Genomic DNA, 17,715 nt, shown 5'->3' with positions numbered 1-17,715 from the left:
ATTATTTGTAACGAATTACATTAGCGAATATATGTACTCTGATGGTGCAGTTAAAACACCTAACTCCTTGAAAAGGTGCCTATATGACGTCCTTGGGAGAACACCACTAATTATTCTCACTGCTCTCTTTTGTGCAATCAATACTTTATGTCTAAGTGGTGAGTTACCCCAGAAAACTATTCCATAAGGCATTATTGAATTGAAATATGCAAAGTACGTTAGGAGGCTTATCGGTTTATTACCAAGACTAGCGATTATACAAAGAGATAAAGAAGCTGGACTTAGTTGTTTGAGAAGCTCAGTAATATGCCTCTTCCAGTTCAAGCTGTCATCAATGTGAACACCCAAAAATTTGGAGAAATGCACCCTGTTAACTGAGCCTTTTTCATATGCTACATCAGTTGTCGGTATGACTCTGTTCGGTGTACAGAACTGGATATAGTGAGTCTTTTCGAAACTAAGGGAGAGTCCATTTTCTGAGAATCATTTAATAATTTTATGAAAGACATCCTTAACAATATCTTCAGCTGCTTTTTATGGAATGGGATTTATTATAGCACTCGTGTCATCTGCAAAAAGTACTAGTTCCTCTTGCTGAACTTCAGTGGGAGGTCATTCACATGAATAAGGAACAGCAGAGGACCCAAAAATGAACCCTGTGGGACTCCCTTCGTGATAACTTCCCATTCACTAGAATTGACCACCCTCCCAATATTATTTGTGCTATTCAGCCCAACTTTTTGCTTTCTGTTCATTAAGTATGATTCAAACCAGCTGCATTTACAGCCTTCAATTCCATAAAACCTGAGTTTTTCTAAGAGTGTGACATGATCCACACAGTCTAATGCCTTGGAGAGATCACAAAAAATTCCAACTGGCGATAATTTGTTTCAGTACAAATTACACTGATGAGCCAAAACACTGTGTGCATCTACTTAAAAATGTATTAGTCCAGCTCTGGAGCGCAATTCAACAGTGGTTCTGCATGCTATAGATTCAACATGTTTGCAGAGGTTTGTGGCGCCAGACCCACAAACAGGTCACACACTTTCCGTAATTTACGGTCGGTTGGTTTATGGGTGCGTATATGGCGCCCGATAGCGTCCCAGTTGGGTTTCATCGGATTCAGATAAGCAGAATTTGATAGCCAAGATATCAACATGAGTTCACTATCATGCTCCTCAAACCATTGCAGCATGTTTCTGGCCTTGTGAAACGCACAGTCACCCTGCTGGAAGATGCCTCACTGTTGGGGAAGACATCAAGCTCAAGGGGTTACAGGTTGTCCGTAATAATGTCCACGTATCCCACAGCTGTTATGGTGTCTTCGATTACTATCTGAGGTCCCATGGAAGAACAGAGGAATGTCCCCCGTAACATAATACTGCTTCCACCGGCCTGCATCCGGGGTACGCTGCATGCTACATGTTTCGAGCAGCCGCTCTCCTGGATGTCGGTGTATCTGGGCACGACCATCGACCTGGTTTAACAATAAACAGGAATCATGCGACCAGGCGACACGATTCCATTGATCCGCGGTTCAATCCCGATGATCCCGTGACACTGTAATCATAATTGAAGATGTTGTTGGGTCAACATAGGAACACGTAGGGTCCTCTGTTGTGGAACGCCATGTTTAACAGTGTGCGCTAAACGTTGTGCTCCAAAACACTTGTGCCTGCTTCAGCACCGTGCTCTGTCGTCAGACCTCGCACAGATCCCCGCTTATCCTACTTTAGAGAGATGGCAAATCTCCGATCCCTATGTTGTGTAATGAGGTATATACATCCAACTTCTTGTCGCCTATTGGTAGTTTCAGCATTCTTCAACCGCCCTCCATAAATGCTTACGACAGTAGCACGCGAACAGAAGACCAGCCTTGCAGTTTCCAAGATGTTCGCTCCAAGGAACTGGGCCACAACAATCTGTCAAAGTCGCTTAAGTAGGCAGATTTCTGCATTTGCGCCACTTATAGTCGATAAAATGACTCCCCGTTTGTCTTCGGTCCCCACAGTGCCCCCAGGCAGCATACAATCTCGTGGTGGGCAGTGGTCATAAAGTTTTGGCTCATAGTGCTGAACTTTTTCACAATTTGGCTGGAAGTGTGTTTCTGAAAATCAAAATGATTTATTTTGTAATCGAATAAGAAAATTTTCGCTCTTTACTCGCAATGCATTTAGGTAATATTCTGAAGCGCAAAAGAAACCGGTATAGGCATGCTTATTCAACTACAGAGATTTGTAAGTAGACAGAGTGGTCAGCAAGGCTTGTACAGAACAGCAAGTGTCTGGTGTAGTTGTTAGATCGGTTACTACTGCTACAATGGCATGTTATCAAGAATTAAGTGAGTTGGAACGTGGCGTTACTATCGGCGCACTAACGGTGGGACACAGCGTCTCCGAAGTAGCGATGATGTGGGGATTTTCCCGTACGACCATTTCACGAGTGTAACGTGAATATCAGGAATCCGGTAAAACATCAAATCTCCGAGATTTCTGCGGCCGGATAAAGATCCTACAAAATACGGAGCAACAACGATTGCTGGAAATGAAAATGAGCGTTTGGCGTCATTGGCCGGGAGCTCCCTGACGGGGCAGGTCCGGCCGCCTTGGTGCAGGTCTTAACTACATTCTATGCCACACTGGGCGACCTGCGCGTCGGATAGGGATGAAATGATGCTGAAGATAACACAACACCCAGTCCCTGAGCGGAGAAAATCCCCGATCCAGCCGGGAATCGAACCCGGGCCACTTAGGACGGCAGCCTGTCACTCTGACCATTCAGCTATCGGGACGGACACGACGACTGATGAAAATCGTTCAGTGTGACAGAAGTGCAGCTCTTTTGCAAATTGCTGCTGATTTCAATGCAGCAAGTCGTATACCCTTGATGACCGCACAACACAAACGTTTCCGCCTCGCGTGGGTCCGTCAACACCGACATTGGACTGCTGACGACTGGAAACATGTTGCCTCGTCGGACAAGTGTCGTTTCGAATTGTATTGAGCGGATTGACGTATATGAGTATGCAGACAACCTCATGAATCTATGGACCCTGCAAGTCAGCAGGGGACTGTTCAAGCTGGTGGAGGCTCTGTAATGGTGTGGGGCGTGTGCAGTTGTAGTGACATTGCACCTCTGATGTGTGTAGATACGACTCTGACAGGTGACACGTACGTAAGCATCCTGTCCCATCACTTGTAACCAACCATTCATGTCCGTTATGAATTCCGACGGAATTGGGCAATTCCGGCAGGACAATGCGACATCCATACGTCCAGGATTGCTACAGAGCGGCTCCAGAAACACTCTTCTGAGTTTGAAAAGCTTCTTTGACTCTTCAGTGAAGTAAAAGCGTGAATTTGCAAAGATCACGAAAACTGCTGTTGGAATAATTGAGTTGCATGTTGGAATTGTCTCTAGTGAACTGGCGACCGTATTGTTTTGCAATAAGTAGTTTGTCCTTTTTCTTTATTTCTAATAAGCACTATGGGACTTAACATCTGAGGTCATCAGTCCCCTAGAACTTAGAACTACTTAAACCTACATCTACATCTACATCTACATGACTACTCTGCAATTCACATTTAAGTGCTTGGCAGAGGTTTCATCGAACCACAATCATACTATCTACCATTCCACTCCCGAACAGAGCGCGGGAAAAATGAAGACCCAAACCTTTCTGTTCGTACTCTGATTTCTCTTATTTTATTTTGATAATCATTCCTACCTATGTAGGTTAGGCTCAACAAAATATTTTCGGACTCGGAAGAGAATGTTGGTGACTGAAATTTCGTAAATAGATCTCGCCGCGACGAAAAACGTCTTTCCTTTAATGACTTCCATCCCAACTCGCGTATCATATCTGTCACACTCTCTCCCATATTACGTGATAATCCAAAACGAGCTGCCCTTTTTTGCACCCTTTCGATGTCCGCCGTCAATCCCACCTGGTAAGGATCCCACACCGCGCAGCAATACTGTCTCTTTAGTGGACTTGTTGCGTCTTCTAAGTGTCCTGCCAATGAAACGCAACCTTTGGGTCGCCTTCCCCACAATATTATCTATGTGGTCTTTCCAACTGCAGTTGTTCGTAATTTTAACACCCAGGTACTTAGTTGAATTGACAGCCTTGAGAATTGTACTATTTATCGAGTAATCGAATTCCAACGGATTTATTTTGGAACTCATGTGGATCACCTCACTCTTTTCGTTATTTAGCGTCAACTGCCACCTGCCACACCATACAGCAATCTTTTCTAAATCGCTTTGCAACTGATACTGGTCTTCGGATGACCTTACTAGACGGTAAATTACAGCATCATCTGCGAACAACCTAAGAGAACTGCTCAGATTGTCATCCAGGTCATTTATATAGATCAGGAACAGCAGAGGTCCCAGTACGCTTCCCTGGGGAACATCCGATATCACTTCAGTTTTACTCGATGATTTGCCGTCTATTACTACGAACTGCGACCTTCCTGACAGGAAATCACGAATCCAGTCGCACAACTCGCACAACTAAGACAATACCCCATAGGTCCGCAGCTTGATTAGAAGTCGCTTGTGAGGAACGGTGTCAAAAGCTTTCCGGAAATCTAGAAATACGGAATCAACTTGAGATCCCCTGTCGATAGCAGCCATTACTTCGTGCGAATAAAGAGCTAGCTGCGTTGCACAAGAACGACGTTTTCTGAAACCATGCTGATTACGTATCAATAGATCGTTCCCTTCGAGGTGATTCATAATGTTTGAATACAATATATGCTCCAAACCCTACTGCAAACCGACGTCAATGATATAGGTCTGTAGTTCGATGGATTACTCCTACTACTCTTCTTAAACACTGGTGCGACCTGCGCAATTTTCCAATATGTAGGTACAGATTTATCGGTGAGCGAGCGGTTGTATATGATTGCTAAGTAGGGAGCTATTGTATCAGCGTAATCTGAAAGGAACCTAATCGGTATACAATCTGGACCTGAAGATTTGCCCGTATCAAGCGATTTGAGTTGCTTCGCAACACCTAAGGTATCTACTTCTAAGAAACTCATGCTAGCACCTGTTCGTGTTTCAAATTCTGGAATATTCCATTCGTCTTCCCTGGTGAAGGAATTTCGTAAAACTGCGCTCAGTAACTCCGCTTTAGTGGCACAGTCGTCAGTAACAGTACCATCGGCACTGCGCAGCGAAGGTATTGACTGCGTCTTGCCGCTTGTGTACTTTACATACAACCAGAATTTCTTCGGAATTTCTCCCAAATTTCGAGACAATGTTTCGATGTGTAACCTATTAAAGGCATCTCGCACCTAACTTCTGTAAGGATATCCATGCCCGAGGCCGGATTCTAACCTGCGGACGTAGCGGTCGGCCGGTTGCAGACTGAGGCGCCTAGAACCGCTCGGCCACAACGGCCGGCTTATTCCTGATGATTAGAGGGCGCTCCCACTGCTTCAGACCTATAGTGATTTTCACTACTATAATCAAAATTAGGAAATATTTTTGCTTAAATTTATGTAAATTGGGAGCCTGTCATTTCATTTCCCGCAGTAGATTTACATTGCCCATCTCATTTCTGTTGCGTTTCGGAATCAACTGCCTCAGTTCCGATCAAGAACACATGGTCGTTGTGGTTTAGCCGATCAGCGTGTTGGGCTGTTACAGATTCCTTAAACAAGGCCACTCCCGATATACTACCCCGTTCCTTTCCACCTATCGCTGTGTTCCGTCTCTACCGACCTCAATGTTGACAAGATAGGAGTTTTCATCTCGGTTCGTTGCTTTCTTCGTCGTGAGACAGACGTCCCCACAACTGAAAGGTAGGTGTTGTCCTGCGAGGCAGATGCGGCGCGCGGTGAGCAGCGGCACACGAGGGCCATGTATCTGGCGTGACGATCGTAGGCGACCGGGATCATCGATAAGCAGGCGGCGGCGGCAGCGGCGCGTGGCGCTCAGATAGCGGAAGGCTGCCCATGCCCCTAAAGCCGGCCTGCGCGCTGCCCGCGCCGGTCCCCAGGCACCAGGTACTGAGCCACAAACATGACGGCTATTACAGTGACAGTGTCCCACGTCTTACCCATAGAGTAAATATCTCTGGAGTGAGCATTCACATGCGCAGTACAGATTTTGTGTTGTCAACATACATTGCCGGCCTGGTCACGTGTTCTCGGGACGTCGTGTCTTTGTCCGTACAGCGCCCTGTATATCTATAATGTCACTACATCCCTAGTAGAGACGGATTCTTTTCGCACGTGTCGTGGATTATTTATATATGTTGCGCAGACATTTTAACAGTATCCATTTGATACTGGGAATATACCAGCTACGTAACTTTTAAGGGCAAGTGATATTACATCCTGCTTCTTTGCGATAGGTGTCACAGTTCAGATGCACTCGATTTCTGGTAGTTTTCGGTATGATTCGGCACTTAATAGTATTACAGAGCCTGACGTACATTTTTGCAGTGATAGTCTTGCAAAACGACTTGACAGTACGCTAGTACTTTGCAAGTGTCCGAATTCGCCACACATTAGCGATTATATCCCTGCTAATTCGTCCCTTTTTCTGCTATTTCTGCGTGTTTATTTTCTCGTTTTTGCGACCTAAGGCACAATTTTTCTTACTGGTAACACTTTGTAGTATCTATTTAACGCATTTTACGTACTTGCTCCTAGTTTATTAAATAAATAGTAGACTGAGTAATCTATACATAATCGATAAGTCACTGATAAATGCATGGAGGATAGTATTTGCTGAAACAACTAACCATTCCCTTTCCTGTTCCACTAGTAAATTTACGAGAGGAAGCGATTGTTTCTAAGCTTTTGTACAAGCCGTAATATCTATTATATAGTCATAAAACCGTAGAAAAATAGGTCTACAGAATCAAGCCTTAATTATAATGCGTCTCGAAATTTTTAAACACGTACAGTGTCTCTTAATAATATGATAACTATAATTAAAGCAACATGGTATGTACCCATAAAAAGTTACTATCCCTCCTTTCACATACTTTCTTTGCATCCGTAGCAACAACAGTAATTCACCATCGCTATTACACTATCAACAAACGGTGAAACACAACAAAAACTCTCGATATTATAAACTTCAAACGCTCCAGAGAGCACACACGCACAGCGAAGTCCCTAGAACACGTGTCAATCCTGGTTTAATGTTGACAACATGCGCAGATCGGTATGCTCACTCCAGAGATATTTACTCTATGGTCTTACCTCAACATCGCGTTAGAGATGACAGACAGCAAGGCTTTCCTTTAATGTTGCAAATATTAACACGAACGTTCTCAACTCCGGTGACACCTAACTATGTATCTACAGGAGTGTGAGCAAAAAATTGAGAAAGCCGTAAAAGGGCGGACATAAAAGAAATGGGCAAAAATTTAACAAAAGCAACTACAACAGCCAACCTGTACAATATATACAGACACAAGCTACCGAAAATAATCAGCTGACAGCTTGGCAAACGCAAAACAATACCAGACAGCCGAATAATCCACAGACAGCCGAATTCGGCCAGGAAAGTAACGCACATATGCCGAATAACAATCAAAGGCTAAGAGAATTTCAGTCTAGAGCCTCACAGTATACTAACTGGCGTAATCAGACACCAACATTCCATATAGTAGATGTTACACCTAACCCAGAGACCGATGCCACAGCGGCACCAGAAAACTTTAACCGGTCTCGGTAGGCCGCCGTTCTGTGACCTGGGAGGAGGGTGGGGCCACGAGCTTGATCGACCCTTGCTTCATCAGATACGAGCAAAGTAGTGATATAAAATATGATCTTTATGAAAGTAATGAGGATACATTGGTAAACTTGACAGAGGGCAAGGTAAAAGCTACTATTAAAGCCAAAATGTCTGACCCTGATGTACCCATTTTGCTTGACACGGGTGCCACAATTGATCTGATGCCACAAGGATTCTTTCAAGAACTGAAGAAACGTGAGCGTTTAACAACACTGCCAGTGCAAAATAGCAAGGTACAAACTGCGACTGGTTAGAAATCAAAAGGTGTCAAACTACAAGCTTTCATTCCCATCCAATTATGACAGTTTTCTGTACAATGCAATTTTTTGATAGTAGAGAAATTAATAGTTCACTGTTTAATCAGTGGGGATACATTTAGGACATACCAAGTACAAATTGATATAGGCAAGGGCCAATGTCATTTCACAGTAGGTAACCAATTATTTGCAATAGATCTAATCAGGGGAAGTATTGATAGACGTAAAACTGAAGTTACTCACGACTTTGAGGTTCAATTGCTAAATCCCATAGTCATGTTTATCAATATTATCAGTACATACAATAAACAGTCGGCAGCAGGAGAGGTAAATGTCGACACAATATACAGGAAAGTAAGTGAATCAAAGTACTTGTCTCAAGAACAGCAAACAGAACTTAGGGAACTGATACCTGTTTTTATACATGTATTTGAAAAAAGATCAGGTATCATTAAGGATTTTGTGTACAAAATGGAAGTATATCCTCATGAACTTTTCGTTCAACTTCATACCCTATACAATGGACAAAGAGGGAAGCAGTAAGAAAAGAGATTAACAGGATGTTTGAATGGGGCATAATACAACCATCATTTTCCCCTTATTGTAAGTCCTATTTTGGCCATGGGTAAGTCAGAAGTCAGATGGCAAGGTGTGTTTGGTCCTCGACGCAAGTAGTATTAATAAGATCATTGTACCAGTACGAACACGTCCAGACGATTTAGAGGAACAGCTTATGAAATTTCATGATGTTAAATTTATTACTATAATCGATCTCCAGTCCTCTTATTGGCAAATAAAACTACATGAAGAAAGTCAGAAGTCTACCACCTTCGTATGTGGGGGCAGCAGCTTTGAATTTCAAGTATTACCATTTGGAATGAATGTATGTGCAGGTGTATTTATCTCTGCTCTGGCAAAGTGCTAGGACCTGAACTTTTGAGTAAGGTAACGGTATACGTGGACAACCTCTTAGTCGTAACACCCACTCAGGTAGAACACTTAAGATTGACTGAACCGCTTCTCCGAATGGAGTAACAGAAAATCTCAAGAAAACTAATTTCGCACAAGAAAAGGTAAAATTTTTAGAACACATAATCTCATTGGAAGGCGTACTGCCAGAGCCTAAAAAATTTGATGCCATTAGGAACTGTCCTGTTCCTCAAAACAAGAGGCAATTAAAGGCATACTTAGGCCTAGTCTCATGTTTCAAGAAATTCATCCCTAAACAACTTATGAACAATGATGCTTTACTCAATCTTCTCTGGAAAAACAGACCTTGGTTATGGGACAAGCAATGTGAAACCGATTTCGAGAACATCAAGCAAGCCTTATTAAATTCTAATATTTTGTCTCAACCAGACATGAAGTATTTTTGATTATGCACCGAGGCGTCTTCTCAAGATTTGGTGCATGCCTTTTTCAAATGGTACAAGAGAGAAAACTCATTCCTAAAGTAATTAACTTCGCCAGCCGCAACTTATCCGAAGCTGAATGTTCATATTCAGTTACGGAGTTAGAGGGTTTGTCTGTAATTTGGTCCTTTAAAAAGTTTGAATATTTCCTTTGGGTAAACACACAAAAGTAAACTGTGACCATCAGTCCCTACCATTTCTGTTAACTTGTAAATTGCTACACCAACGGATAGACAGGTGGTGTTTGTATCTTCAAGAGTTAGATTTTGAAATAGTGTACATAAAAGGAAACAAGAACATAATAACTAATGCTCTTTCTCGATTACTACAAGGTGTAGAGGAATTTAACAATCGTTTAGAGCAGAAACGTGAAATAAGAGCTATGCTGATGGAAGACAAAACACTCTGACCATACTATGTCCACATGTGTGTACACATGGAGCAATTACAGCAGGAAGACATACGCTGCACTAAGGTAAGAGCGAAACTTATGCAAAACGGTAATGAAAAGTTAAAAAGGTTCTTCACCATTCATAAGGTGATCTGATCCATAGGAACCATCCCAAACAAGAACAATGGAGCGTGTGTTTCCCAGGGGAATATGTGGATGATTTTATATTGCGCACACACACACAATACTTGGGGCCATTAGGGCACAGCAAAGTGCACTGATAAAACAGGTAAATGTTATTTCCCCAAACAGGTGGTAAGAAAATGTATTGTCTGCCATAAAACAAAACATTCTAACATCTCTAAACAGATTGAACTGCATCTCACTCTAAACATATTGAACTACATCTCACTGTGACTTAAAGACCTCTAGACAAAGCATATTTGGATGTGGCTGGACCCTAACCCAGTGGTTAGGGTGGCGTAAAGTATATAGAAGGTCTGTGTCATGTTTCAACAAATACATAAAATTGTATGCTGTACAGAACATTACAACCAGTTCAATTACAAGACGAATCAAAGATAATTATTTTGCAAGAGTAGGGAAACCAGAAGTTATGTTAACAGATAATGCCTCATATTTTGTTGGATGTAAATGGAAAGAGTTTGTAGATTCTAACCAGATAAAACGCATTTTAGTATCCAGATTTCATCCCGAAGCATCCCACATAGAAAGAATGTTTAAGGAATTCAACAGGTTTTTAAGGACCTACATACAACGTAAACATACCAAGTGGATTGAATATGTCACTCCTTTCTTACAAGTTGTTAACAACCTTCCCCATACATCAACTTGATTTACACCAAATGAGCTGATGTTCAATTGCAGACAGGTAGACGAATGGGAAAAAAATTTGCCCAAGATTCTGATACCGGAATTATCACTCCATGATAAAATACGACAATCAGTAATCAACCTTGAAACCTGGGCTAAACATAGGAAACGTATATACGACAGGCAGCTGAAACGTACAACACAATTTTATATAAGGCAAAAAGTGTTACTTAGAATACATCCCAAATCCACAAAATTGGAAAACTGGACCGTAAGTGTCAACTACTATACACTGGACCACACGTAATTACTAAAATCCCCTACCCGGAATCAGACAGATTCGAACACATGAACACGGGTAAAGACAAGGGCCTTCACCCATACAAAGACTTGAAAACGTTTATATATTAAAAGAAGGGCTGTATACGCTCTAAGTTGTGTATGTGTATAACAATATTAGATTTAGGCTACTGAAAAGTCACACTCCAAAATTTATGCTGTTAGTCGTTAAGGAAAATTTTTGTTTCTAGTTTTTCTTATATGTCAAATGTGTAACAATTTGTGGTAGTAACAAGGAAGAATTTTACTTTTATGTGTCCAGAGACGACAATACTCTAAATACAACGCTTCGCCTTGCACGTAGTCCAGTTCTAAACAAATAAATGAACATGTGAAACGCACGATAGCGTGCAATGCAATACACAACTCGCCGCGACGCAAGCGGTATCAGAGCGACGCAATGCCTGCTTATTGGGGAGCAGGCTAATAAACAAATCACAAGTGAGTGCGCGCCAGACAGACACAGCTGGAAGTGCTGGAACTCCCAAAGCAAACAAACCTGATGAGCTACAGCCCACACTAACATTTCTAAAGAGAGATAGAAAATTAAGGGAGAGTCTGTACTACAACTATGACTATCTACACAATACACACATAGTATTTTATACACAGGAAAGGGACGCTAAACTATGAGATATTTACTTATGCTACGCTGCTATAAACATTACATCTATATATGTACAATATTTAAAAAATTAAGTATTGAAAGTGCATGTACTAATTACACTTGATAGACGAGAAAAGTCTTCCTGAAGATAAACAAGTGAGCACAGTATAAGCGGCAAACTGAATAAGAGGTCGCACCACTACTCTAATACACTTTATCTTTCAGGTTTAGAGGGTAACTAGACACGCACACATGACATGTAATAAGTTTTGTGATAACACGACTGCAAACTGAAATGAATGAATACATGGTTGTCTATATGAAGAAAGTATTAGTAGCCATCGAGCCTCTATATACTTATCTATGAAGATTTAGTTTTAAGTTAGTATTAAGTTTTTTACTTCCAGGTAACAATGCATCGACACGTCCTAAAGTGAAGAAAAACAAATGCTTGTAGAGTGTTAGCGCACGTCCTGATGCTCAGGCGTGAACCCCATGCTGCAGGATGGCAGCAGACCGTATTATTCGTTTCGGACCTCTTGATAAGTATGGAAGTGTGATTACGCATGTCAATCACATCGCGATTACGGGCAGCATGGGGTTCACGCCTGAGCCTCAGGACGTGCGCTAGCAGCGCATGTCGGGTGTTTCAAGCGTCAACTTCGCGTCTTAATATCTCGGGATGTAATGGGAATATTGCGATGCAATCAACGGCATTGTGTATGTGCTTTGTCATGCTATGGATTGCTGAAGAAAAAATATAGGAGGTCCATTTAAAAAAACATAAGTTTGTGTTAAAAAACACATATGCTTTCGTTTTAAAATGTTTCCAAATATGTACATTCATGGGCCCCAGCCCTACATTGATACCGGTGAAAGTCGTTTTCCAATAGCTGTTATTGTTCCAGAGATATTTTGGGTGGACAAGATAGCCGGGACACCCTGTATATATATATATATATATATATATATATATATATATATATGTGTGTGTGTGTGTGTGTGTGTGTGTGTGTGTTAAAAGAAGCTGACATGCCCATATAAATTGATAACCATTCAGGATAACACCAATGGCCGAAAATAAAGGCTATGCCCATACCAGCCAGGTTTATCAAACCTCAAAAAGGGAAACAAGCTAAGACACTGTGCACCTCGGTATGAGGTCAGTGCATAGTGTGGGGGGGGGGGGGGGGGGGCAACTGCATTGAATCATATTATGTTTCTTTCTTTTCTTATATATAATTGGTTTACTTATACCAAAAATACTGTGATTCGTGTGTTTAAGAAGATATAGACAGATCGACAGTTTCAGTGGCTGCCGTGATTATTTGGTACCGCACACTACTGGAAGCAGCATTACGTAATGCAAATTATGTTTATTGACCTTAATGTAATGATATTCAAGGCCTGTTGATACTGGTATCCGTTAAAGTTCACGAAAGATTGTACAGAGATTCACAAATTAGCTCCAAAGTTTTCACAACGATTCTTCCCAATCAATTTTTCCAATTATTCAATCAATTATTAATCCATTTCCACATCTGTATTCAACCGGAAATCTATCGCAATTATGGACGGCTACAGAGGCATCATGGCTCAATATTTCAGCAGGGGACATCCAACGACTTGTTGAGTCATGCCACGCGGAATTCCTTCATGACGCCGGGCAAAAGAGGTCCGATACGACATTAGGAGATATCTCACGGCTTTTGTCACCTGAAGGTAGAAGTGTAAGCAAAGTAAAGGGTGAACCCGAACCCCACCTACAAAATTTGAGTGGTTGTTCGGGGATACATTTTGAGTATTTTGGTGTAAGATACCGATGATCACCGGTTGCTTGTTACAAAATGATAATGAAATTGTGATTTATTTTGTTTATTACAACAGGGAAAAAGCCTGTAAATCACAAACGTCGAAGCATACAACACAAAACACAGAGTAGATCCCTATGTACAGATGCAGAAGTACAGTACTGTGATGTGACTGCCGCCACTGCGGGTATATTCAAAAATGGTTCAAATGGTTCTGAGCACTATGGGACTTAACATCTAAGGTCATCAGTCCCCTAGAACTTAGAACTACGTAAACCTAACTAACCTAAGGACATCACACACATCCATGCCCGAGGCAGGATTCGAACCTGCGACCGTAGCGGTCGCGTGGTTCCAGACTGTAGAGCCTAGAACCGCTCGGCCACAGCGGCCGGCGCTGCGGGTATAGCTCGGCACAGCGTGGTTGTGCCGTTCACTCATTGCATCTTTTGAACTCTCCTCACGCGAAGCGTATATCGGCCGCCTTTTCAACTTGTCACACTGCTGCGTATCACTGTTAACACGGTGCTAATATTGGCAACGTAACAAAATCGAGTCGGAACTGAAGTACTGAAAGTAAGCTTGATTGCGATGAGTGACTTAAACATTACTGTTGTGATACAAAGTACCGTGAGGGTGCAGACAAGTTTCTTTTCAGACAAAGCAAACGGATCATATCGCCGACATTTGTAGTCTTGTGCAGAAATTCTCACTGCAATAAACGTATAAAGACAAGCGAAGGTAAGAAATCAATCGAAATACTCAGAAAATATCCCTCAACCAGTTACGAAATTTTTTACGTGGGCCTCGAGTTCATTATCTATAAAGTAGCAATTATAGTTTTGAACGTCCCGAGGACATGCGGTACCGTCAGAGACGAAGCATCTAGAGTTAAATGTACATTTATACTCTGAAAACAACCTGGAAGTGCATGGCACACCGCACTTCCCACTGTACCAGTTATTATGTCTTCTTTCGGTTCCATTCACGTAGGGACAGTGGGAAGATTGGTTCAAATGGCTCTGAGCACTATGCGACTTAACTTCTGAGGTCATCAGTCGCCTAGAACGTAGAACTACTTAAACCTTACTAACCTAAGGACATCACACACATCCATACCCGAGGCAGGATTCGAACCTGCGACCGTAGCGGTCGCTCGGCTCCAGACTGTAGCGCCTAGAACCGCACGGCCACTCCGGTCGGCCAGTGGGAATAATGACTGCTTTAACACCTCTGTGTGCACTGTAATTAGTCTAACACTATTGTGGTCATGCCTACGGGAGTGTATTTTGTGCAGCAATCTGCGGCTGTATGCTGATAATATTGTGCTGCACGGGAATGTTCGTCGTCGAATCTCTGTAGGAGGATACAAGATGCCATAGACAAAATTTCTAGTTGGTGTGGTGAATGGCAATTAGCTCTAAATGAACGAAAATGTAAGTTAATGCTGATGAGTAGAAAAAACAAACCTGTATCGTTCAACTTGTAACATTACATGAGTATGTCCAATATAGTCGGCTCTACTTTGCGACAGGTGAGTGTAGGGGAGTCGAAACAAGTAGTGAGTGAGCAATGACGTCATATCAACTTGAGATTTTTTAAATTAATGTAATTCATTTCTAAATTTTATTGATTATTTTCAAAGTAACAAATTTAATTATGTACAACATTTAATACGTAATGAGTTTTAATGAGATAGGTATAAATATGTTTCGACATAGCAAATCGCCTTGTTGCATTATGCATGATATGTTTTAAAAAACACTTCCGTGTAAGTAGTTGTCGAGCGCGGATCTTCTGTAACTTTCATGAATGGGCATAGAATTGTTAATTTACAATCGGCAGTTGATTTAAAAATTATTCTAGGGAACCACGTCCCGACTTTGGTGCAAACAAAATCGCGCGCGAATTCTCAAATATCGGCGCGGAGTTTAAGATGTGCGGCATAATATCGGGCGTTATCGTCGAGTGTAGGATTCAGTAACATTAACCGCAATTTACGGACATTAGCTTAATAACTATCAAAGACTTATATGAGCGGCATACGTCTTGATGCTTAAAGCAAGCGAGAAGCGATTTACTGTTGGCATACGACAAATATTATTCATTGCGTAGTCAGTTTGTTGATACGTTGCTTAGCAATTCATAAAAGGACAGTGATAGAATTACTGCAACGATCTTTTAAGTATCAATGACCACTACTCACACACATCAGAAACTAATTACTCTAATTGGTATCTTTCGAGGTTGAAACTTCATCAATGGTGTCGCGCTCATTCAATTTAGTAGAACGATATCTAATACTAGCTAGGCTACTATTTATAGTTTTAAAAGAAAAGAGAGCACATACCAGTTTTTCTTTTGAGAAATGTTCGCACTTCAGTCATCAGTCTTCCCAAACCAGAGGCACGAGTGACGCTCCCTCACAGCGCTACGATATCGTGAACCACCACACACAGATGTGCCCCCATCTCACTACATTTCTGCACTGAAAACCCTGAGATATAGCCGCGGTACGAAGAAGGAAGAAAGAAGAGGAAAGATCAGCGAAAGAAACGGGGCAAAGAGAGAAGGGGAGGCCACAAACTACAACATCAGTAGTGTGTTTCCTGACGCAGCAATTTCGATTAAATACCTAGGCGTAACGTTGCAGAGCGATATGAAATGGTACGAGCGTGTAAATATTGTAGTAGGAAAGGCGAGTGGTTGATTTCAGTTTATTGGGGGAATTGTAGGCAAGTGTGGTTCATCTGTAAAGGAGACCATATACAGAACATTAGTGAGACCAATTCTTGAGCAATGCTCGGCCGTGGCAGATCGGATTAAAGGAAGACATTGAATCAGTTCAGAGGAGTGTTGCTAGATTTATTACCGGTGGGTTCGAACAACTAGCAGCTGTTACGGAGATGCTTCGGGAATTTCAATGAGACTACTGAGAAAATTTAGAGAACCGGCAATTAAAGTTGACTGTAGAACAATGTACTATCGGTAGCGTAAGCATCACGAAGATAAGTGAAATTACGGCTCATGCAGAGGCATATAGACATTCGTTTTTTCCTCGCTCTGTTTTCAAGGGGGACAGGAAAGGAAATGATCAGCAGTGGTACAGGCTACTCTCCTTACACAAACCATACCTTGGCTTGCGGAGTGTATATGTGGAAGTAGATCGCACGGAGTAAATTCTTCATTTCTTTCTCTTCCCTCGGATGAAGAAACCATCGTGTGTCAGGCATTTTCACAGTGAAGACGATGTAATTTTCGAAGTGGAACTTTTCCTGAACAACTCAAACGTAGACTGTTACTAGCAATCGATCATTGCGAGGAATGTGTCTCAACGTCACCAGGTTTCTCGGTAGTAGGAAATGCCGAGACGCTCAAAACTATATGACTGCCCCCGTAGAGTCAACTACAAATCAGCACCTGAGGCGTCGATTGCTTTCAGATTCTCTGTGTTTCGTAACACCTTTGAAAAATGAATGCTGCATAAACCTCGCTACTTCATTCGCTGAAATTTCCGCCGCGCTTTTTTTCGTGAGGGCTCGCTGCAATTAAAAACCGCCTTGAGCATCCACAACCCAAACAGCAGGCCGTAGGCAACGGAAACGTTACTTGACGAAGAGTATCGCTTTACAAATGAAAGTACACAGAAAAGCTATTAAGCGAAAATTCTGAGTGCCGTGGAGAGAAATGTACATTTAATTCCATTTGGAAAGTGAAAGAAGCAGCATTCGTTTGAGGAACGCCTCAGGTAAGTGGATGAGCGCATTTAATAATCTGGCGAAAGATGTAAAGTCGCGCCAACTTCTGCAAATTGCTTACACGGCACAAGTTATGTTGTGGTGGATGGCAACTGGCTCGTTATAAATCCACACCTGTCTAGAACTTACGTCGGATTCTCTATGGATAAAATCTAATAGCTGATACAGTTAATCGTTGATGGGGTGAGTCTTACAACTTAATTCTCACAAAAGCAGCTGAATAAAATTTAATATATAAGTTGAATATTGTACCCAGGAGTTGATATCACGCAACGGTTAACAACTTATACGCGCACTGCATCGGTATCTGAGAGTATTTACAAACACACACGGTCTGTGTGACAGGACTGATGTTAACGACAGTCGAACAGTTTCGCAGTTGATATCGTATCTTGAATAAATAAACTACTCCAGTATTTTTTATCACGTTAACAATATTAAGTAGTTAGTAAATCACAATTTGGATTCATTAGCGTCGCTCAAGTGATATTGCTCTTCACGTATGAAGACGCAAGTATCAAAACGTCCCAGTATCC

The sequence above is a fragment of the Schistocerca piceifrons genome, chromosome 1 (genome assembly GCF_021461385.2).
Source record: "Schistocerca piceifrons isolate TAMUIC-IGC-003096 chromosome 1, iqSchPice1.1, whole genome shotgun sequence".
NCBI classification, from domain to species: Eukaryota; Metazoa; Arthropoda; class Insecta; order Orthoptera; family Acrididae; genus Schistocerca; species Schistocerca piceifrons.
The sequence above is the reverse complement of the archived record's forward strand: the minus strand, read 5'-3'. Positions refer to the sequence as shown.